Below are 23498 nucleotides of genomic sequence, written 5' to 3' on the forward strand. Positions count from 1 at the left end.
GATGAAAGGTTTTCAAATCATTCCCAAACTCATCATTGGTTTAAAAAAAAAAAAAAAACCCTGTAATTTGAAATGGTTTGAATTGCTATGGAGTTAATCATATTTTATGCAGATGTCTTTCTGTGTTATTCAGTATTTCAATTACTCTTTTTATTTGAATGTTTTAGATACTGTACTATAAATTTGTGACTATTTTAGTATTATTTGTCTAGTATGCCATGATATAAAGGTAATGAGTTAATATTTAAACTTCCTATTTAATGAATTTTTAAATTTTCTTATTACTAAAATTATAATGAAATTGACTTATGCTTGTAAATACAAACTAAATTTATATGACAGAAGAAGGATACCAGGACTATATTTAGAAAATCCGTTTTTTGACTCAGCTTGAATTTTTTTGTGCCTTTCTTCTTTGACATTAGGAGGATAATTGGCAAATTTTAAATAGGTTTTATAGATTAGTTAATAGTATTTTATCAACAGTATTCCTAGCTTAGATGATTCTAAAATAGTTATGTAAATGTCCACATTTGGAATGCTCCTAACCTCCTTTTTCTGATCCAGATCCAATCCAGGGTCTCAGTTATCATTTACTTACCATGTTTCCTTAGTTTCTTTAATCTGGAGCAATTTCTTAGTATTTATTTGTCTTTTATGACTATTACACTTTTGAAAAGTACAGGCCAGTTATTTTGTATTGTATGGAAGGTCCTTCGATGTAGGATTAACTGATATGTTTTCATAGTTCTTTTTGACAAGAATACCTCAAAATGCTGTTGTCTTTTTTCATACATTATATCAAGATATCAGCTTGTCTCATTACTGATGATATTGACATTGATCACTTGGTTAAGAAGATGTTGATCCAGTGTACGCACTTTAAAGTTACCATTTTTCCCTTTTAATTTAATTAATAATTATCTTGGGAAATATTTACAAGAGATTATGTACATATTTTGTGTTTTCAATGTACTTTCACCCACTACTTTTAGCCTTCATTGATAATTCTTGCCTCCAGCACTTACTGCGTGTTTACCAAATGGTGATTTTTCTATTCCCATCATTTCTTCTACATTTTAAAAAATATTTATTTTTTATTATTATTTTCTTATTTTTTGGCTGCATTGCGTCTTAGTTGTGGCACACGGCCTCTTCGTTGCAGTGCACAGACTTCTCTCTAGTTGTGGTGCTTGGGCTCCAGAGTGTGTGGGCTTTGTAGTTGCAGCACGTGGGCTCTCTAGTTGTGGTGCTGGGCTCAGTAGTTGTGGTGTGTGGGCTTAGTTGCCCCACAGCACGTGGGATCTTAGTTCCCCAACCAGGGATCGAACCGGCATCCCCTGCATTGCAAGATGGATTCTTAACCACCGGACCACCAGGCAAGTCCCTCTTACATTTATTAATTGGAATTCTGTGTAAGGAAGAAATGCTCCCTGTCCACTTATTAATTTATTTGTTTATATCAGTATACTTTATGGATATTTATTCTATGGGCTATAATCCTTTTAAAATCATTACTTGTTTCTCCATTTATCTCAGTTTTGGCCATTAGGAGCTCCCTCATCTTGGCTCCTCTGTTCTTTTGATACGCCCTGATTAATTTTTTAGCACTTCTTTACTTTCTGGCACCACAAGTTGTTCCAAGTTCATATTGTATTTTTGCCTGTCTCAGCCCTGGAATCATCTGTTTCTTCGTAGAGTTCTGGTTCCTTGAAGGCTGGTTTATTAGAAATTGTACTTAGAAACCAAGAGCTGGGAACTAGGTGTGCTCAGTGCTACTGGGTATCTTCTGGGCCCTCTCAGCAAACAGACCTAAGAAATACATGTGTGTGTGTGTGTATATATATATATATATATATATATATATATATATATATATACACACACACACGCACACTTTTTTATTTGTCTGTCTACCTACCTACCTACCTACCTAACTAGCTATATTTGTATTAAAAATCATGAGGCTGAAAGGAAAACTCAGATTGCAATCCAGCATCACAAGGTTAAATCTAAACTTCCTTCTTTCCTTATTCATATTTCCTTTCCTTGGCAGTAAGACCTGGCTTTCATTATCTGCAATTTATTGACTCATTTGCTCAAATCTAAAGTACCTATAATTTCAGAATTGCAAAACCACCCTTAGGAGAAGGTTGAGTGTATTTTGTATGCGGGAGGGACATGAATTAGGGGCTAGAAGACGGACTATGATAGACATCCTATAAAATATTCCCCTTTGATCCCTTTCTACTGGTATTTATGACCTCATGTAGTGTTCTCTTTTTGACTGTGGGGCTGGAGCTAGTAACTTATAACAAATAGAATATGGCAAAATTGATGACATGTCATTTCCAAAACTAGATTACAAAAGTTCTATGACTTCTGTCTCATTTTCCCCGTCTTGCTCACTTTCTCTTGAAGCCCCCATTCTTTTTTTTTTTTTTAAGATTTTTTGATTGTGGACCATTTTTAAAGTCTTTATTGAATTTGTTACAGTGTTGCTTCTGTTTTATGTTTTGGTTTTTTGGCCCCGAGGCATGTGGGATCTTAGCTCCCTGACCAGGGATCAAACCCACACCCCTTGCATTGGAAGGTGAAGTCTTAACCACTGGACCACCAGGGAAGTCCCTGGAGCCTTCACTCTTGGGAAAGCAAGCTGCCGTGCTTTGAGTTACCCTAAAGAGAGACTCATATGTCAAGAACTGATGTCCCCAAATCAGTAGCCAATGAGGACCTGAGAGTTACATGAATGAGCATAAATGAACTTGGAAGCAAATGTTCCCTTAATCAAACATAAGATGACTGCAGCCCTGGCCTATACTTTGTTAGCAGCCTTGTGAAAGACCTTGATTAAGAGGCACCTAGCAAAACCATGCCTAGATTCCTGATCTGTAGAAACTATGAGGTAATAAATGTTTGTTGTTTTAACTCACTAAGTTTTGGAGTAATTTGTCATGCAATAATAGATAGCTAATACTTGCTGAGAAAAACATATTTATGAACTAGAATTCAGTATTTATGTACAGTTTTTTTTTAAGCATATGACATATTTACATGGTTCTAAACATAAGAACTATACAAAAAAATTTCCTCAAAAGTGTCCCAGGACCTCTTCTCTCTCTGCTTCTTTCTTCCTTTGTTTCTTCCCACCCACCCTGTAGGTATTCTGACTCACATTCCTATATTTCTCTTAGCACAGATTACCAGCAGAATGTATATTTTTTCATATCTCCTTCTTTGTTACATGAAATATAGCACACTGTAGGTTCTCTTTGCACTTACTTTTTGTTTTTTGGGTTTTTTGTTTGTTTTGCTTAAATATATCTTAGAAATGTTTGTTTGTTTGTTTTGCTTAAATATATCTTAGAAGTCATTCCATAAAAGCTCATAGAGATCTTTCTCATCTTTTTCATAGCTGTATTTACCCAACTATGTGAATGTACCATAGTTTATTCAATCACCCTCTGGTTATGGACATGTAGGTTATTTACAGTATTTTGCAGTTAAAAACAATCTTTCAATAAATAACCTTGTGCATGCATGGTTTTATGTTGTTAGAGGTATTTCTTCAGAGTAACTTCCTAGAAGTGGGATTGTTGGGTCACAGAATAAGTGCATGTGTAGTTTTGTTAGATACTGCCAAATTCCTCTCCAAGAAAGGTACAGCAGCAGTATATGTGAATGTTTTCATTCCCAACAGCAGTATATGTGAATTTTTTTCTAATGGGGTTATTTTAATGTTTAGATATTAACTATTCTTAAGGCACTGCCGACAAATAGAATTCATTAGAAGTGTCAAATTCTAGCCTTCTTTCAAAAACTTGATTGCTGCAAGAATTAAACTGAATTAAGACTATAACATGATTCAGCACCTATTAGCCAATTCATTTTAGCACAGGAAAAATAATCTAAAAAATTTAAAAAGTGATCATTTTTTAAGGTATAGACTGTAAAGACTTCCATCTCATTTTTGCTTGTTTGTCTAAAATCATTCAATGAATATGGATGAATCCTCATCATATAGTTTTATTTTCTGATCATATATATATATATATATTTTTTTTTTTTTTTTTTTTTTTTGCGGTACATGGGCCTCTCACTGTTGTGGCCTCTCCCGTTGTGGAGCACCAGCTATGGATGTGCAGGCTCAGCGGCCATGGCTTACGGGCCCAGCCGCTCCGTGGCATGTGGGATCCTCCCAGACCAGGGAACGAACCCGTGTCCCCTGCATCGGCAGGCGGACTCTCAACCACTGCGCCACCAGGGAAGCCCCTGATCCTATATTTTTATCCAGTGTATTTTTATCCTATTATTTCTCCTTCAAATCCCTCTTTCTCCTGCACTACCTAACTACTCATGGTTTCCAGAATGCACCATATTTATTTTTGCCTTCATGTCTTTTCATATTCTAATCCTTCTGTCTTTATCCTTACCCCTCTCCAACTCTGTCTGGCTATCTTCTACTTATCCATTATATCTCAGTTCATATATTACTTCCCTCACCTCCTCTCCTCATTCACTTAGTCATTTTTTAAATTCCCCCCCTCATTCACTTAGTCATTTTTTAAATTTGATTTTTTGATATTTTGTGTGTAATTATAAGACTTTTTTCTTAATACTTACATTGTTTAGTAATTACTTGTTAATGTATTTTCTCTTACACTAATGTGTTCCTTCACAGCAGACTTCCATTCAGTATTATAGTCCTACTGCCTAACAAATAATATGTATTTATTAAACATTCAATAAATGAATGAATGAGTTTTTTCCTTTGCTGGGAGATTGAACCTTTGCAAATTACAGAGAATAGTTGTCTTTTTAAATATGATTGTCCTGCTTAATCACCACTTTTGATCTTAGAAAGATTTAGGATTTAAAATTTGATCTTAAATCTGAATCCACCAAACTAAACTTTGTAACTATTTTAGACTGTATGTAACACATTTAAAATATTTTTAGGTAATATAATATTATCCTTCAGTTTGACCACGATTTATTGAGAGCATATTCTATATCAGGCACTGTGTTCTATATCTGTATTCTAAAATCTTTTTAGAATGTTAACACTGCTGTTACACAGTCACTCACTTATCACCATCTTTTTCCTCTCAACTTTTTTCAAAATAAGAATCTGCAATGTGTTTTCACGTATGGAGTTCAGGTCTGGCTTAGAGGTCCCAGTTCATGTGAATTGTTTTAAGAGCCTCAATTTTGTGGTAACCCTGTACTAATTTCACAAGCCCAGGGGACCCTGGTTTCCACCAAAAGTATTTTGTCAGCCCTCTTACTCTCTGGTCTCAATCCATACTGTAGAGAAGGGAGACTAGGGAACTGAAACTTCAGCTCCCTCTTTTCACATTTTGCTATCTAGAAAACAGAAGATTTAAACCTATCATCTTTTCCTATAGTCAAGAGATGATTGGTTCCTCCTATTGTCAATTCCTTTTCCGAGGAAGGGTGTGCTAATGTTCTTTCTAAAATATGAATGCTCATAGGATTGATGTTAGATATTTTTAAGCCAAATAGGTATGCTGTCCCCATGACTGTTGTTATAATGTTAAATTACTATTCCTTTTGAACATTATATAATGAATAATACATTTTGAGAGGTGATGTGTGTTTTTAGTAACTGACCTGAATAAAACTAAATATTAAGCACGGAAACATTAGTTAATAGAGTGGATATTAGTACTAATTTATTCATGTTACTACTAATTATTCATATTAACTTAGAATTCTTTTTTTTTAAGTTAGAATTCTTAATTTCACAAATAGAGTTCTTTTATTAAAGCATCAAGCCAACTAGGGTTCATAGTTTGTACAAAATTAATTTTTTACAACATGGGGAAACACACGTTTTTCTCTCAGCATGGTATTAATTTAAAAATGACCTCTTCAAGCAGAAGCAAGATGAACTACAATCCTGCAGCCTGTGGAACAAAAACCACATTCACAGAGTGATAGACAAGATGAAAAGGCAGAGGGCTATGTACCAGATGAAGGAACAAGATAAAATCTGAGAAAAACAGCTAAATGAAGTAGAGATAGGCAAACTTCCAAAAAAGAATTCAGAATAATGATAGTAAACATGATCCAGGACCTCAGAAAAAGAATAGAAGCAAAGATCGAGAAGATGCAAGAAATGTTTAACAAAGATCTAGAAGAATTAAAGAACAACAAACAGATGAACAATACAATAGCTGAAATGAAAACTACACTAGAGGAAATCAGTAGCAGAATAACTGAGGCAGAAGAACGGATAAGTGACCTGGAAGACAGGATGGTGGAATTCACTGCTGCAGAACAGAATAAAGAAAAAAGAATGAAAAGAAATGAAGACAACCTAAGAGACCTCTGGGACAACATTAAATGCAACAACATTCACATTATAGTGGTTTGAGAAGAAGAGAGAGAGAAAGGACTGGAGAAAATATTTGAAGAGATTATAGTCGAAAACTTCCCTAACATGGGAAGGGAAATCGCCACCCAACTCCAGGAAGTGCAGAGAGCCCCAGGCAGGATAAACCCAAGGAGAAACATGCTGAGACAGATAATAATCAAATTGACAAAAAGGAAAGACAAAGAAGAATTATTGAAAGCAGCAATGAAAAAAATGGCAAATAACATACAAGGGAACTCCCATAGGTTAACAGCTGATTTCTCAACAGAAACTCTACAAGCCAGAGGGAGTGGCATGACATATTTAAAGTGATGAAAGGGTGGAACCTAAAACCAAGATTACTCTACCCAGCAAGGATCTCATTCAGATTTGATGGAGAAATCAAAAGCTTTACAGACAAGCAAAAGCTAAGAGAATTCAGCACCACCAAACCAGCTCTACAACAAATGCTAAAGGAACTTCTCTAAGTGGGAAACACAAGAGAAGAAAAGGACCTACAAAACCAAACCCAAAACAATTAAGAAAATGGTCATAGGAACATACTGATAATTACCTTAAACGTGAATGGATTAAATGCTCCAGCCAAAAGACACAGGCTCACTGAATGGATACAAAAACAAGACCCATATATATGCTGTTTACAAGAGACCCACTTCAGACCTAGGGACACATACAGACTGAAAGTGAGGGGATAGAAAAAGATATTCCATGCAAACGGAAATCAAAAGAAGCTGGAGTAGCAATACTCAGATAAAATAGACTTTAAAATAAAGAATGTTACAAGAGACGAAGAAGGACATTACATAATGATCAAGGGATCAATCCAAGAAGAAAATATAACAATTATAAATATATATGCACCCAACATAGGAGCACCTCAAACATAAGGCAACTGCTAATAGCTATAAAAGAGGAAATCGACAGTAACACGATAGTAGTGGGGGATTTTAACACCCCACTTAAACCAATGGACAGCCATCCAAACAGAAAATTACTAAGGAAACAAAAGCTTTAAATGACACAGTAGACCAGATAGATTTAATTGATATTTATAGGACATTCCATCCAAAAACAACAGATTACACTTTCTTCTCAAGTGCACACGGAACATTCTCCAGGAGCAATCACATCTTGGGTCACAAATCAAGCCTCAGTAAATTTAAGAAAATTGAATCATATCAACCAACTTTTCTGACCACAATGCTATGAGATTAGAAATCAGTTACAGGGAAAAAAAATGTAAAAAGCACAACCACATGGAAGCTAAAAAATACGTTACTAAATAACCAAGAGATCACTGAAGAAATCAAAGAGGAAATCAAAAAATACCTAGAGAAAATGACAATGAAAACATGACAATCCAAAACCTATGGGATGCAGCAAAAGCAGTTCTAAGAGGGAATTTTATAGCTATACAAGCCTACCTCAAGAAACAAGAAAAATCTTAAATAAACAATCTAACCTTACACCTAAAGGAACTAGAGAATGAAGAACAAACAAAACCCAAAGTTAGCAGAAGGAGAGAAATCATAAAGATTAGAGCAGAAATAAATGAAATAGAAACAAAGAAAACAATAGCAAAGATCAATAAAACTAACAGCTGGTTCTTTGAGAAGTTAAACAAAATTCATAAACCATTAACCAGACTCATCAAGAAAAAAAGGGAGAGGACTCAAATCAATAAAATTAGAAATGAAAAAGAAGTTACAGCTGACACCACAGAGATACAAAGCATCCTAAGAGACTACTACAGGCAACTCTATGCCAATAAAATGGACAAGCTGGAAGAAATGGACAAATTCTTAGAAAGGTATAACCTTCCAAGACTGAACCAGAAAGAAACAGAAAATATGAAGAGACCAATCACAAGTAATGAAATTGAAACTCTGATTAAAAATCTTCCAACAAACAAAAGTCCAGGACCAGACGGCTTCACAGGTGAATTCTGTGAAACATTTAGAGAAGAGTTAACCCCCATCCTTCTCAAACTCTTCCAAAAAATTGCAGAGGAAGGAACACTCCCAAACTCATTCTATGAGGCCACCATCACCCTGATACCAAAACCAGACAAAGATACTACAAAAAAAGAAAATTACAGACCAATATCACTGATGAATATAGATGCAAAAATCCTCAACAAAATACTAGCAAACAGAATCCAACAACACACTGAAAGGATCATGCACCATGATCAAACAGGATTTATCCCAGGGATGCAAGGATTCTTCAGTATATGCAAATCAATCAATGTGATACAATATATTAACAAATTAAAGGAGAAAAACCATATGATCATCTCAATAGATGCAGAAAAAGCTTTTGACAAAATTCAACACCCATTTATGATAAAAACTCTCTAGAAAGTGGGCATAGAGGGAACCTACCTCAACATAACAAAGGCCATATACGACAAATCCACAGCAAACATTATTCTCAATGGTGAAAAACTGAAAGCATTTCCTCTAAGGTCAGGAACAACACAAGGATGCCCACTCTCATCACTATTATTCAACATAGCTTTGGAAGTCCTATCCACGTCAATCAGAGAAGAAAAAGAAATAAAAGGAATACAAATTGGAAAAGAAGTAAAACTTTCACTGTTTTCAGATGACATGATACTATACATAGAGAATCCTAAAGATGCCACCAGAAAACTACTAGAGCTAATCCATGAATTTGGTAAAGTTGCAGGATACAAAATTAATGCACAGAAATCTCTTGCATTCCTATACACTAATGATGAAACGTCTGAAAGAGAAATTAAGGAAACACTCCCATTTTCCACTGCAACAAGAAGAATAAAATGCTTAGGAATAAACCTACCTTTTGAGATCAAAGATCTTTATTCAGAAAAGTATAAGACACTGATGAAAGAAGTTAAAGATGATACCAACAGATGGAGAGATATACCATGTTCTTGGATTGGAAGAATCAATATTGTGAAAATGACTGTACTACCCAAAGCAATCTACAGATTCAACACAATCCCTATCAAATTTCCAAAGGCATTTTTTACAGAACTAGAACAAAAAATCTTAAAATTTGTATGGAGACACAAAAGACTCTGAATAGCCAAAGTGGTCTTGAGGGAAAAATACAGAGCTGGAGGAATCAGACTCCCTGACTTCAGACTATACCTGATTACTACAGTAATCAAGATAATATGTTACTGGCACAGAAACAGAAATATAGTTCAATGGAACAAGATAGAAAGCCTGGGGATAAACCCACGCCGCTATGGTCAACTAATCTATGACAAATGAGGCAAGGATATACAATGGAGAAAAGACAGTCTCTTCAATAACTGGTGCTGGGAAAACTGGACAGCTACATATAAAACAATGAAATTAGAACACTCCCTAACACCATACACAAAAATAAACTCAAAATGGATTAGAGACGTAAATGTAAGACTGGACACTATTTAGAGGAAAACATAGGAAGAACACTCTTTGACATAAATCACAGTAAGATCTTTTTTGATCCACCTCCTAGAGTAATGGAAATAAAAACAAAAACAAACAAATGGGACCTAATGAAACTTCAAAGCTTTTGCACAGCAAAGGAAACCATAAACAAGACGAAAAGACAACCTTCAGCATGGGAGAAAATATTTGCAAATGAATCAACGGACAAAGGATTAATCTCCAAAATATATAAACAGCTCATGCAGCTCAATATTAAAAACACAAATAACCCTATCCAAAAATGGGCATAAGACCTAAATAGACATTTCTCCAAATAAGACATACACATGGCCAAGAAGCACATGAAAAGCTGCTCAACATCATTAATTATTAGAGAAATGCAAATCAAAACTACAATGAGGTATCACCTGACACCACTTAGAATGGGCATCATCAGAAAATCTGCCAACAACAAATTCTGGAGAGGGTGTTGAAAAGGGAACCCTCTTGCACTGTTGGTGCGAATGTAAATTGATACAGCCACTATGGAGAACAGTGTGGAGGTTCCTTAAAAAACTAAAAATAGGGCTTCCCTCGTGGCACAGTGGTTGACAGTCCGCCTGCCGATGCAGGGGACACAGGTTTCGTGCCCTGGTCTGGGAAGATCCCACATGCTGCGGAGCGGCTAGGCCCATGAGCCATGGCTGCTGAGCCTGCACGTCCGGAGCCTGTGTTCTGCCACGGGAGGGGCCCCAACAGTGAGAGGCCCACATACTGCAAAAAAAAAAAACTAAAAAAAAACTAAAAATAGAATCACCATATGACCCAGCAATCCCACTACTGGGCATATACCCAGAGAAAACCATAATTCAAAAAGTCACATGCACCCCAATGTTTATGGCAGCACTGTTTACAAAGCCAGGTCATGGAAGCAATCTAAATGCCCATCGACAGACAAATGAATAAAGAAGATGTGGTACATATATACAATGGAATATTACTCAGCCATAAAAAGGGACAAAATTGGGTCATTTTTAGAGACGTGGATGGATCTAGAGACTGTCATACAGAGTGAAGTAAGTCAGAAAGAGAAAAACAAGTATCATATATTAATGCATATATGTGGAACCTAGAAAAATGGTACAGCTGAACCAGTTTGCAGGGCAGGAATTGAGACACTGATGTAGAGAACAAACGTATGGACACCAACGGGGCAAAGCAGCAGCAGGTGGGGGTGGGGGTATGAATTGGGAGATTGTGATTGACATGTATATACTGATGTGTATAAAATGGATGACTAATAAGAACCTGCTGTATAAAAAAAAAAGAAAGGAAATAAAAATAAAGCAGCATGACTGCTATAAATAAATAAATAAAATAAAATAAATAAAATAAAATAAAAATTACCTCTTCAGTTTTTGCCTCTTCCAGGAGGGAAATTCTGGTTAGGAGGCAAATTCAGTTTACTCTTTCATAATCAAATTTCATATTTGTTATGCTAAACTGAGAGTTTACATTTCTTGATATGCTGAACCCCAAAATGCACCACAAGGAATACCACAAAATGAATTAGTAGAACTTTTGTTTGTTGCTCAGGACGTTTAGATCAGCTACAAAATGGGTGAAAAGATACAAACCTACCAAGCAGTGTTGTCACAACTGAACGGTACTTGGTACTGTGTTTCAAATAACAAATGGAAGAAGTGGAATATTTAGGAAAGGGGAGGATTTAGGAGGGGTCTTTTAAATTGTGATTTTGTTGTTGTTGTTGTTGTTGTTTGCTGTACGCGGGCCTCTCACTGTTGTGGCCTCTCCCGTTGCGGAGCACAGGCTCCGGACGCGCGGGCTCAGTGGCCATGGCTCACGGGCCCAGCCACTCCGCGGCATGTGGGATCTTCCCGGACTGGGGCACAAACCCGTGTCCCCTGCATGGGCAGGCAGACTCTCAGCCACTGCGCCACCAGGGAAGCCCTTAAATTGTGATTTTAATGCATTAATTACTGTGTGGCAAAAGCAATGGAAAAGTTAGGCTTTTTCTAGAAATACTTTTATCTCTATTTGTCTAGCTACTCTCAGTTAGATTTATACTGAGTTCTGGATTTTGTTTCTTTTTCTTTTATTCTAAGCAATCAGAAAAACACTCCAAGATGTCACTGATTTAGTTATCAGATTCCCTTTATCTCTTTGTATAGTAGGTAACATGAGTATAGGGAATGTTTCTAGAAAGCTTGCTCATGCCTAGATCAATTTGAAGGTAGAGCCTTTAAAAATTACCTGTGTTGTGAGAAAAGAGAACATCCTGGATAGTAGAGAGAAGAGTAGAAATAGAAGTGGAAAAGAAGATGGACAAACTTCCAGATGATTTGATACCTTTTGGGACCCCCTCATTCTTAAGACAGTAATTGAGGATGTATTCAGTCTTCTAATTTATTTTATAATCATCTTTAATATAATGTTAATAATAAATTTTTATTCTGGAAATTTATAAATATGACAAATTCACAAGTCAAAATTATATATTTCATCAAAGTGCCTTTAAGTGATTTTTAACAATTTTCCAACTATAATAATAATACATGCTCATTTTAGAGAATGAAAAATATAGAAACATGCAAAAAAAAATTAAAATCAATATTCATTATATCATCCAGCATTAATTATTCTAAAACATTTTTGTGTTTCCTTCCAGTGTTTTTTTTCCATACATATATTTAAACTTTTTATTTTGAAATGATTTTCAAATTAGAGAAGAGTTGTAAGAAGAGTACAAATTAATTTCTACCATATGCTTTAAGCATTCTCTCTTTCTGCATATGATACACAGTATATATTCAAATTTTTCTTGTCTTCCAGGAATGTCCTTTCTAGTAATTTTGTTTTTCTACTTCAAGATCCAATAAAGGAAACCAAAGAGATATGACCTTTATTTGTCATATCTCTTTGGTTTCCTTTAGCCTGGAACAGTTCCTTGGTCTTTCTCTGTCATGACATTGGCATTTTCAAAGAATATAGCCAACTTTTGATATATGCCAAGTTTTAACAAATTGAAATTATTTCCATTAGTATAATTTTATTTCTCCTTTTCTACTTAGCATTATATTTTTGTCATTTTCCAACGTCATTAATTGTTCCTTCAAGTATCATTTGGAGTTGCTGTATAATATCATTTATTTTTATTAGTCTTGTATTGTTGAATGTTTTTAATGTTTCTGATTTTTTCAGTATTCAAATACAGTTCGGAAGAACGTCTTTGTAAATAAATATTCAGTGTAATTTTGATTTCTGAATTCATCTATCAAATATTTGTTAAGTGCTTACAACATGGAGCAACAAAACAAAAATCCTGCAGAAGACAACAATTTAATGTTAATCTCTATGATTCTGAATATAATTAAAATGGAAATTTGGAAAGGGGGAAAAATACCAGATAATGAGGTTGCCAGATTCAGCATAGAGAGATACAGGATTTCCATTTAAATTTGAATTTCAGATGGGATTCACAATATTTGAGGCATAATTACACTAAAACATTATTAATTGCATATATGAAATTCACGTTTAATGGGGCATCTAGTATTTTATCTGGCAGCCATACCAGAAGATAGAGTGTTCAGGAAACCTTCATGGTAGAGGTGATGGAAGGAAGTAAAGAAGATGTTTTACACAAAAAGAATGGCTTCAGAAAGCCACTGAATGTAAGAATGGAGTATGCTCCATAAGGATAAAAACTTTGTGTCTCATTCACATTAGGGATACTTAGGTGAATAATAACAGATATGGTCCCTACCCTTATGGATTTTACAGTCAAATGGGAGTGACAGACATTATTTACTTAAGGTACTTCTTAATTTGTAAGTATCAACACAAACAACTATTATGAGGGGAAGGTACTTTGTTCTGAAATTATATAAAATAAGGATGTAGTCTTAAAAACCTGACCAGGTTCAACATGGAGTTATGTTATGTCTTGAGGGATAGATACAATTTCTTCTATGAAGTTTTCCTTCATTCATTAATTTTCCCCCTGAGTTTATAGAATTCTCTTTGGGCTGTCACACTTGTTTTTTTATCTTTTTATGTGGGTGATTTCCTTTACATAGTAGATTGAATATTCTTTGAGAAAGGAGAGATTAGGATAGGCAAAAAAGTATTTAGATTTACTTTTATCCCATATAGTTTCATGTGTATAATATCAATAGGTATAAATTATTTATATGTTGATTCATTGAAGTTATAATGGAGCTTCTGATAGCTGTAGATATGCCGTGTACATTAGGATTTAGACTATTTCTGGATTCTTTGAACGTCTTGAAGAAGGTTATGATGTCTAGTTGTCATTGTTAGTTTGTAGACCTTGAGTGGCAATTTTAGGTCAGAGCATCTATCCAGGGATTTGCAGTCAGAGGAGCTTTGATAACCATTGTCACATTAATCAAAATAGTTGCTTTTGAATCTACCTTCAATATATATTGAAAATCTGACTACTTCATACCACGTCTACTATCTTCCTCCTAGTTCAAGATGGTATTATCACTTCCTGGATTATTTCAAAAGACTCATAATTGCTCCCTCCCCGGATTTTGTCCCCCTTGCAACAATAGGAAGATATTAGAGGTTTTTAGGCAGTGGTGGTAACATTATTAGATCTGTGCTTTGACATGGCTACATTGTGTTTAATAGATTGGAATAGGAATAGAGTAAATGTGGGTTGATTTGGAAAACACTAACAACAATCTTAGTCTTTTTAATTAATTCGCATCTTTTAATTAATATTCATTTGAACCTTAGTTTATAATGTGCTATCTTCAAATATAATTGCATTACTTATTAAGTAAACATTTTTTCTTACAGTTTACTGAGATATAATTGACATACAGCATTATGTAAGTTTAAGGTGTACATCATGATGATTTGACTTATATATATCATGAAATGATTATCACAATAAGTTTAGTGAATATGTCACAAACTGGGAGATTAGGATTGTCATATAAACACTACCATGCATAAAATAGATAGCTAGCAGGAACACGGTATAAGCACAGGAAGCTCAGCTCGGTGCTCTGTGACGACCTAGATAGGTGGGTTGGGGGGATTGAGACGGAGGTCCAAGAGGGAAGGGATATAGGTATACATATAGCTGATTCACTTCACTGTACAGCAGAAACTAACACAACATTGTAAAGCATTTATACTCCAATTAAAAAAAATAGAAAAAAATTTTTACCATGAGAACTCTTAGGAATTACTCTCTTTTTGTTTTTTTGTGTTTTTTTTTTTTGCCGTACGCGGGCCTCTCACCATTGTGGCCTCTCCCATTGCGGAGCACAGGCTCCGGACGCGCAGGCTCAGCGGCCATGGCCCACAGGCCCAGCCGCTCTGCGGCATGTGGGACCCTCCCGGACCGGGGCACAAACCTGCGTCCCCTGCATCGGCAGGTGGACTCTCAACCACTGCGCCACCAGGGAAGCCCAGGAATTACTCTCTTAACAACTTTTGTGTATGACATACAGCAGTATTCATTATATTTATCATGTTGTATTCATATTTATTATTACATCCCTAGTACTTATTTATCCTATAACTGGAAGTTTATAGTACGTTTTGACTTCCTTCATCCAATTTCCCCTCTCTCCCCACCCACCCCACCCCCTGCCTCTGTAAATGTAAATCTGGTCTCTTTTTCTATGAGTTTGTCTGTATGTTTGTTTTTGAAGTATAATAGACCTACAAGACTGTTAGTTCCTGTTACACACGTAGTGATTTTAGGTAAATTTTTTTTATATTAAGACAATCCTATATAACAAGAGTAATTAAGACAGTGTGGGATTGACTTAAGGATAAGCTAATAGATAAAGGATAGAAATAGACCCACACATGTACCGTCACCTAATTTACAACAGAGGTGCCCCTGGGGAATAGAGAGCAAGGGATGGTGCTGGGGGTCACTTGAATGTTCATGTGGAACAAAGTTAACTTTGATCCCTACCTTACACCAAAAATCGGTTCTGTATGGATTGTACATAAATATAAAACAATAAAGCTTCCGAAAGAACTCAGGAAAATATCATCATGGTCTTGAGTAGGTAAAAATGTCTTATGAAGGACACAAAATGCTAACAGTAAAGAAAAATAAATTAGAATCATTAAAATTAAGGAATTCTTTTCATCAAAAGACATCATTATGAAAGTGAAAAGGTAAAATACAAAGTGGACTTAAGAATCGTGAGAAGTTCAGCGGGGAAAACTAGTGAAAGGAAATATGGTCATGCATGATTTTTTTCCCGATATAAGAAATATGAAAAGTAGAGAATCCTACATTTAACTAAAGCCAGAAAACATTTTGAATCCTTATTTGTTTTGATTTTATGCCTTTTACTTAGTAAATGTACATACCTTAGGCTTATAAATTCAGGCATATGTTATACACATCTTTTAGGGTCCTTTTCATGGTTAGAAAACTTGGGTTTTCTTTCCCCAACTCTTTTTAATTCCCAGCCAACTATGAAATATGCCACATTTATCCTCATTAAATAGTGAGATAACTTAGCCCTTTCCACTAATTTTTTACATTGATAGAAAGGATTTAGTTAGGTGGTAATGTTAGATAAACCTAATAAAAATTTGTTTTCATAAGCCACTGCTATCAGCTATTATTTGATATTTTAAAACGTTTTGTAATTCTTATTTTTACTTCACATTATTACCTTACATTTTTTAAATGGCTCATTAATTCAAAATGTCTTTCATGTCTAAAGCAGTTCAGATAGTAGACTGGGAGTAGAAAGAGATTGACTATTAACGGGCATGGAGATATCTTTTTGGGCTGATGGAAATGTTCTAAAACTGGATTGTGGTGATGTTTGCAAAAATCATTGAATTGAGGGACTTCCCTGGTGGTGCAGTGGTTAAGAATCCACCTTCCAGTCCAGGGGACACGGGTTCAATCCCTGGTCCGGGGAGATCCCGCAAACCGTGGAGCAACTAAGCCTGTGCGCCACAACTACTGAGCCTGTGCTCTAGAGCCCACAAGCCACAGCTACTGAACCTGCGTGCCACAGTTACTGAAGCCCATGTGCCTAGAGCCAGCGCTCTGCAGCAAGAGAAGCCACCGAAATGAGAAGCCTGCGCACTGCAACAGAGTAGCCCTCGCTCTCCACAACTAGAGAAAGCCTGCGCGAAGCAACGAAGACCCAACACAGCCAAAAGTTTAATTAATTAATTAATTTTTAAAAACAAACAAAAAAAATCATTGAATTGTGCACTGAAAACATGTCTTTTATAGTATGTAAATTTATACCCTAATAAAACTACTTTTTCTTTTTTTAAGGACACCATTAATATAATGAGTGGGCCAACAGCAAGTTAGGTGAAAACATTTACAATTCATGTATCTGACAAAGATTTGTATATAGTATATATAAAGATATATACTACAAATTAAACAAACAGAACAACAACAAAAAGTGGGCAAAAGACTTGGACACGTCACAAAGAGAAATAATATAATGGCCAATAAGCATATGAAAAGGGGCTTAGTGTCATACATCATTAGGGAAATATAAATCAACACAATGAGATAACATTCCCCACCAACTTTAGTGGTTAAAATTAAAAGAACTACCAAGTGTTGGAAAGGATATGGAACAACTGGAGCTCCCATTCTTTGCTGGTAGGACCACAAATTTAGAAAACTATTTGATAAGGTTTTTTAAAAGTATATGTAAGCTCAATCACGCATCTACCCTATTTAAGTAGTTATGTATTCAGTATTTTATTTATTTATTTTTGGCTGTGTTGGGTCTTCGTTTCTGTGCGAGGGCTTTCTCTAGTTGTGGCCGCGGTGCGAGGGCTTTCTCTAGTTGTGGCCGCGGTGCGCAGGCCTCTCAGTATCACGGCCTCTCTTGTTGTGGAGCACAGGCTCCAGACGCGCAGGCTCAGTATTTGTGGCACACGGGCCTAGTTGCTCCGCGGCATGTGGGATCTTCCCAGACCAGGGCTTGAGCCCGTGTCCCCTGCGTTGGCAGGCAGATTCTCAACAACTGCGCCACCAGGGAAGCCCACGCATCTACCCTATTACCCAGAAAGTCATTTATCTAAGAGGAGCAAAAATATATGTCCACAAAAATACTTGTGCACATTCATAGTAGGAAACAGGTGTCTATCAAAAGGATAATTTTTCAAGAAGTTGTGGTATACTCATACAATAATACATTACTAGACAATAAAAAGAAATCAACTACTGTTACTCGCAACCACGGGGATAAATCTCAGAGAAGTCAGACACAAAATAATATTTGTGTTCTGTATTAATCCATTCAAATAGGCAAAAGCTGTCTATGATGAAAATCAGTAAATAAGTTTCCTTTTTGTTAAGCAGGCATAGAAATTGACTGGTTAAAGGGCAATAGAGACCTTTCTGGGATTATGTAAATGTTCTACACCTTGTTTTGAGTGAACGTTTGAGACCTGTGCATCCTGTTGTTTGCAAAGTGTACCTCAATTATAAGAAAATACAAAATGCTATATAAATAGCAGCCAATTGCAAGCCAACCAAGCATCTCTCATAATAAATCTCATCAGTTTTTACAAGAAAAATAAATCCTGTTTCTAAAAAAAGGAAACAGTTTTATTTAATGCTATTTTACATATGCTTATATATGACAGATTATAAAAAGATTATCTAAACAAATGGAATAAAGATCCTCTATGAAGAAGGGTGAGTTTTTTGCCTTATTGTATATGCTCTTATATTTAGTAAAACAAGGTGATTTCCTGTGGTAGCCTCTTGTACTCTGTTCTCTTATGCTTTCTTGTGGTAAATTGTGAACTGTGATGTTCTGCCCAAGAAAGGGTAATTATACATCTGTGTACTCTTTTTCTCTTATCTTGTCCTTTTTCTCTTTTCTCTTATTATGAAATTGTTCATATGTATCAAAGAACGTACAGAACAGATATGTTACAAAGCAGATGCGTCTGCCTCTCTCCTCATTTGATTCATGTAAAACTCTTGCCCATCCCCTGCAAAGCTAATGCCTGTTTTGACTTCTACATTTTTATTTTCTGAAATATATGTGTGTATGTATACATATGTATATATATCTTTATACAGTATATTGTTTTGCTTCTCTTTTAGCTTTATAGAAATGGTATAATATGGAATGTAGTGTCCTGAGTTTTGCTCTTTTCATTCAATAATAGGGTTCTAAGATTCATCCGTGTTGCTCTATGTAGCTGAAGTTTATTAATTTATGTTGCTATATGATATTGTTGAAAAAAATTTTGGTCCTTTTTCCTTTGCCCTCTTTCTCATCGTTTGACTACACCTGTAGCAGTAGTTAAATCAGCAAAATCATGAGTGACTTCACATGTATGGAACACTTCTAACATTATGACTTGGAAATATAGATACCATTAGAAGTCCCTTCTATTTCTACAAGTATTGTAAGCTATATGATTTGCATTTTCATAGTAGGATATGAATTATATAGTTACACTGACAGCTGCAGGGTAGAAAGTTTTAACACACTAGAATGAAGTGTATCTTGGAGACATTTTTTGGTATCTGAAGATCAACATGTTCCATATGGTGCCACTGAACCAATGAGCTTGAAGAAAATATTCCTATTGCTCAGACAGCACAAAGTATGGATTACTCTTTTGTACACAAGTTTTTCTTTCTATATGATAGTTGTATGTATAAAGTATATTGATTATAAATATAACCTGCTTTATTTAACCTGTATGTTTCCTCCGAGTTCTAATAAAATGATACTGTATTTTCTAGGTTAGAAAGTTTATTACAATTTAGAAAAATAACAACCTCCAGGTCAAAGTTAATAGCAAGTTTTTCAATAGAGGATATGGTAAAGCTTATAACATTGTTATTTACTATGAATAATAAACATAATTCTGATGGTTTTTTTCAGTAGTCCATCTTGATATTAGTATTTGTTGTATTTAGTACTGTTTTATTTCCCACAGAATATGGTTCTTTATAAAAGAACCCCAAAATGTTTATTATATAAAAACATAATTTAAGTCATTATGTGAGATCCCTTTAGCTGTCTCATAAGTCAGAATAATGGATTGAAAGAGAGGGAGGGAGGGGTGAGGTGGGAGAGAGAATTGGCAGAGAAACTTGTTAAGATTTATACTCCTAAGCGGTATTATACAGAAAGTTTAAAATTAAATATAGAATATTATAAGCATATTAAAATACAGGACAATCAGAGACTGTTCTAAAAGTAATCAAAGTCTTAGGAGGATCTGTTTCTAGGTTGCTCTGGCAAGAAAGCACTTAGAAGATTGAAATAACACTGGTGCCAAATCAGAGATTTCTCCCGCTATAATCAACCTAAAAATCTGACTTAGTTGGTCCTAACAGTAGACTCAGACCCCTAGAGAAGATAAGCAGAGCATTTTTCCTATTGACCAAGCCTGAGACTTCATTCATCCTTAAATCACATGGGACATTGCACATACTTTTTTAGAAGCCTAGATCAATAGTAATAATAATAGTAGCAGTAGTAGTAGTAGTAGTAGTAGCAGTAGCAGCAGTAGTAGCAGTAGTAGCAGTAGTAGCAGTAGTAGTAGTAGTAGTTCTTTAGGAAGCTACTAAAACCCTGTGATGAAAGACACTATTCATTTGTTTTCTTGAATGGAGGAGGCATTATAGGGAGTGAAGGCTTATTAAACCTCATTTTTTGAAAAGAAGATGTAGAATTTTATTCTAATAAGTCATGCAACAAGGAAATTTAAGTTACTGCAGCTCCAGGGCAGCAATTACTTATATATTGACAACTTATACATGTTTTACATGCCCATTTGCTCTCCTGTTCACTACTGAAATGTAGTTACCATAGCAATGAACACATCACATGGTTCCTGTGCTAGTTCTAAAATAGAGAACAGCAATATGCCATATGAGCCATGCTTATTTTCTACATAAGGACTGCGTATACAACTTGAGGATATTCCATGCCCTTCTCAGTGCAGATAGCTTATCATTGATTTAGAAAGCTTTCAGAGTAAAAAGCAATTGGCAGGAGTATATTTCAAGTCTCCAACCTCTCTTGTATTATATAGTGTGTATTCTTTGCCACTGAGCTAAAAGAGCAGCTTCACTAGCTTTGACCAGCGGGGACTCTGCTATTGTGTATTCAACCAAATATCTTCTGTTGGAATATCCCTACCACTCAGGAGATTTGGCAGGAGGGGCATATGTAGCATTCACGGTAACATTTTCTTAGTCTTATTGACCAGTCCTTATCCAATCTTAGCTTTTCTCCTACTGCCTTCTTTTATGTATCAAGTTAAAAAAAATGTAGGAGTCTGTTTTAGAATTTGAGAAGAAGAGGATGCCAGGCACAGCTGGAGACATGCTGTTAGTTCCCTTTTAGGACCACTATTGCTCTGTAAGATTTAAGCATAGGTTACACAGTAGTGTATCTGTAAAAAAAAAAGGACTTCAGATTTCTGTGATTGGTGCTGTCAGGTCCTCACTTCTGCCTCTTGCATTCTTTAGTGTAGGTAGTAGGGTGTCAGACCTCAGAAATAAAATACAAGCACACCCCTGTTACTGTGGATCTTATCAGATATCTGTTTGAAACAGTCCAAGAACTGTGACAGATTAGAGAATGGTGCTACTCTGTAACTATTTCTAACGTGTATAAAATAAAAATAAATTTCTACTTGAGCTGCCAGCTACAGTTACACCTATTGTCACTGGAGCTATGAATTAAAATTTTTAAATGTTTTTTTATTGAAACTACTAGAAACAACTATACCGTAGATAGTAGAGGAATCTGGTGCTTTATTTTCCTCATATTTTACCTTATACTCTGGACTGAAGTTTGTGAGAGGTGAATTGTAGGTCTTCAAACAAATAAGTAAATTTAAGAAGCTAAATAGGCATATATTTGACTGGCTATTACTGATGGGATATATGTTGAGTGTATAATATTTGTGTTTGCCCTTTCATCCCCTTTGTAATTTAAAAACCATGTAACTTAGTATTACATAAATTGTATAGTATCAGATACTTCTGTATCCAAATAGTATAGAACAAATGACTGAAGATGTCATTGTTATATTGTACTTGAACTTTATTTCTTTTTTCGTGGTCATTGTTAAAAATTTGGCCTTCACAAAACCAGATAAAGGAAACTCTTTCATAATCCTACCACATCTCATAGTAAGATAATCTCTGTTACTAGTTTTGGGTATGCCCTTCCAGATTATTTTTTGTCATAAAAGTATTTAAAATATTCACTTTAATGAGATTGTACTATAATTCTGCTTTGAAGCTTTTTACCTAACAAAATACATAGGCCTCTTTTCTTGTTAGTACAGACTTATCTTCCTTACTTTTTGTAATAGTTATATTATTGTATGAATATACCATAGTTTGTTCTCCTCTTGTAGGCTATTGGGGTGTCTTCTGTTTTTTGTTATTATAAATAGCGCTATAGTGAATATATATGTCTGTGTACTTTAATGTAAATTTTTCTATAGAATAAATCTCTAGAAGTAGAGCTGCCAATTCTGAGGAAATAAATATTTTAAGTTTTGATAAATTTTTCCAGTTGCCCTCCTGAGTGTTTCTACCAATTCGTATTCACAATTTAAGTGTGTTTTTAAAGTTTGCCAAAATGATCAATTTAAAGTGACATCTCATTGTTTTAATTTGCATTTCTGAAGTTCATAAGTTGACAAGCCATTTGTATTTTCATCTGTTATCTCCCAAATTCTTTGCTCATCTTGCTTTTGGATGGTTCATTTTTTTTACTACTAACTTTTTTCTCCCCATTCCCCCCCTTTGTTTATAAGGGAAGTAAATCCCAGGTTACTTGTAAGTATTTCTTGCAGTTTGTCTTTTGACTTTATTTTTGGTGCTTTTTGTATGTGGAAGTTTTTCATTTATTTGTAGTCACATTTGTTAGTGTTGTCCTTTGTAGCTTCTGACCTTTATTAATACCAAATTGTATGTTTCATCTGGGCCTAAGGTACTCATTTCATTCACTTATTTACAGAATCTAATCATTTGAGTCCTATAGTATACCAAGTGTCTGGAGATGATAGGTCAGTACTGCATGTACAGTCTAGGAGTATAATCATATTTGCAACAATGATGTTTTAGCCTAGCAATAGGTCAAATTCTCTAGAATGGCTAGCAGCTGCTTCTGAATATTGCTGTAAAGCAAAGTAACTTGTAAGATGACCAAATTCTCTAGAATTATTAACAATTACTTCTGAATATTGTCATAAAGTAAAGGTAACATGTAAAGCCAAAGTAAAAAGCTACATCTAACAAACGATCTGTCCTTTTCTGAAATTTAGTTAATTTAGTCTCTTCGGTGTCTTTATATTTACTATTAGTTTTGTGGCTAATATATGAACATCTTTCCAAGTTAATGGTGTTATTATGAAAGGCATGACTACTGGCATTTCACACAGAACAGAAAAAAATTCCTTTAGATAAAAGCCATACTGCAGTTATCCTCATTTTACACACTATTCTGCAAATTATCAAATTAATAAACACTTACTGAGTGCCTGTTTTATTGCTAGGTTCTTACAAGAAAAAGCACTGGTGAGTTGTTTTTTTTGTTTTTTAAGGTGTGAGTTGTAAGTCTTCAAAGAGCTCATGATCTAGTTTGGAATACATGACATAAGTACATCAAAAGTTA

General features: G+C 35.1%; 1 protein-coding gene across 9 annotated transcripts in view; it reads left to right on the plus strand.

Moving 5' to 3' along the window:
* The window catches only part of ADK (adenosine kinase), a 484687-nt gene that overhangs the window by 347910 nt on the left and 113279 nt on the right, over positions 1–23498 (plus strand). The gene's annotated exons all lie outside the window — the stretch shown is intronic.

The sequence above is a fragment of the Lagenorhynchus albirostris genome, chromosome 16, assembly GCF_949774975.1.
Source record: "Lagenorhynchus albirostris chromosome 16, mLagAlb1.1, whole genome shotgun sequence".
Lineage (NCBI taxonomy): Eukaryota > Metazoa > Chordata > Mammalia > Artiodactyla > Delphinidae > Lagenorhynchus > Lagenorhynchus albirostris.